This window comes from Silene latifolia, chromosome 7, assembly GCF_048544455.1.
Source record: "Silene latifolia isolate original U9 population chromosome 7, ASM4854445v1, whole genome shotgun sequence".
Lineage (NCBI taxonomy): Eukaryota > Viridiplantae > Streptophyta > Magnoliopsida > Caryophyllales > Caryophyllaceae > Silene > Silene latifolia.
This window is the reverse complement of record NC_133532.1, coordinates 27,396,459-27,398,693: the sequence shown is the minus strand read 5'-3', so window position 1 is coordinate 27,398,693 and position 2,235 is coordinate 27,396,459. Positions and strand designations below refer to the sequence as shown.

Here is a 2,235-nt window from a genome sequence, read left to right as displayed (position 1 = left end):
ATCTTGGTGAATGCAATGGTTTCCAACTTCCTTATGGACTTCTTCTTGGTAAGAATATCTTTCATGTATTTTGCATAGGCCGGAACATGGTCAATCAACTCCGTAAAAGGTATAGAAACCCTTAGGTTCTTCACAATCTCCATGAACTTTCCAAGTTGCTCATAACGCTTAGGCTTGGCTTATCGACTTGGAAATGGGAGTCTAATCACAATAGGCTCTTTTTCACCCTCTTTGGCCTTCTCATCACTTTTATTTTCTATGAGTCATTCGTAGTTGGCTCTACTACCTTGGGATTTTTCCTCAATGGTTCCATCACATCACTTCGCTTGGCACTTTCTTCAACAACATCCTCTTCAATTGGCATCTTAGGTTCCTCATATCTCGTACCACTCCTCAAGTGGATGGCATTCATAGTCTCATGTCTTGTAGGAGGATTAACTTGAGGAGGTAATTTCTCTTTTTGTCTTTGGGAACTTGAAGAAGCCAATTGGGACAATTGTGTTTCCAATATCTTGGTATGAGCAAGGATATTGTTGATGGTAGTGTCTTTGGCTTCGCTATCTCTTTGCATTCTAGTAAAGAAATCTTGTTGGCTTTCTTGCATTTGAAGGACCTCTTTTTGGACGTCAAAAGCTTGGTCATTGGATTGATTGTAAGAAGGTTGGTTTTGGCTGAAGTATGGTCTTTGAGTAGGATTTCTCATTGGAGGTGGGGTGTATGTTGGTTGAGGATTTTGAACATTTTGGCTCTTGTATGAGAAGTATGGGTGGAATTTGGTGTTTTCATTGTAATAGTTGGAGTAAGGGGTGCTATTCTTATATGCTTTAAAAGCATTCACTTGCTCACTTGTGCCCCTACACTCTTGTTGATCATGTCTCAAAGTTCCACGACTCTAACACACTCCATTTAGTATAGAAGAGGTTGCCACCATGGCATTGGCATGTTGCTTGGATCATTGAGAGGCCTCATTCATTTTGGCTAGGGCCTTCTCAAATTTCATGTTCATTGTGTCAATATGGGAGCTTAGTTGGGCCCCCAAATCGGCACTCAATTTTGTGACGGAATCAACTTCATGTCTCCCTCCCCTAGTAGCGTTTATTGGCCTATTATATTGAAATATATGAACCGCAATCTCCTCTATCTTTGCCCAAGTTTGATTGTCATCAACCTTGGTGAATCTTCCATTAGAACCCATGTTGAGTACATTCCTTGCATTTTCATACAATCCATTCTAAAATTGTTGGACTAGGAACCATTCACTTAGTCCATGATGAGGACAAGAGCGACATGTGTCCTTGAATCTTTCCCATGCCTCATATAATCTTCCATTAGAACCCATGTTAAGCACATTCCTTGCATCTTCATAAAATCCATTCAAAAATTGTTGGACTAGGAACCATTCACTTAGTCCATGATGAGGACAAGAGCGACATGTGTCCTTGAATCTTTCCCATGCCTCATATAGAGACTCTTCATCCCTTTGCTTGAACTCGGTGATTTGGGCTCTTAACTTGTTGGTCTTCTCCGGAGGGTAGAACTTCTTGTAGAAGGCAAGTGCTAACTTTTTCCATGAATCAATACCAAGAGTGGCTTTGTCTAGGCTTTTTAACCATTGTTTAGCGGTTCCTATAAAGGAAAAAGGAAACAATACCATCGAATTTTTTCTTCAGTTTCCCCCGTTTGGGAAATGGCATCACAATAGTCATAAAGAGTCTCCATGTGTAGATGAGGGTCCTCACTAGGCATCCCTCCAAATTGACTTCTCTCAACTAATTGTATGAATGCGGATTTGGCAATGAAATTACCGGTTAAGTTATTTGGTGTTGGAGTACCATTAGATAGGTTCTCCTCCGGTTGTACAGAATGAGATGAAAATTTTGGCATTGTAGGTTGATTTTGTGGTTGGTTTTGAATTGGGTTTTTCTCTCCTTGTATTGCAAAAGGGTTGGTAAAATCAACACTATCCGATTGGACAATACCAATGTCTACAAGTTCTCCAATACCCACAATTGTTGAAGTTCCTCTAACAACTCTTCTAATGTTTGTCAAAGTTCTTTCAATCTCGGGATCAATAGGCAAAGGTTCGCCTTGGGATCTCCTAGACATGCAAAAATCAAACAACTAGAAAACAATTAAAACTACCTTGAGAAGTTTTACTTACCTAAGGTTAAGAAAGACACATCTAAAAACAATAAATAACAACTCAATTGAACATTGTCCCCGGTAACGGCACCA

At 39.9% G+C, this 2,235-nt stretch overlaps 1 non-coding gene across 1 annotated transcript; it reads left to right on the top strand.

Annotated features, from left to right (window-relative positions):
* The first annotated feature begins 1,406 nt into the window (after positions 1–1,406).
* On the top strand, positions 1,407–1,513 carry LOC141593201 (small nucleolar RNA R71). The gene has a single exon (XR_012521304.1). It is a non-coding gene; the product is annotated as a small nucleolar RNA R71 (small nucleolar RNA).
* Positions 1,514–2,235: the final 722 nt, after the last annotated feature.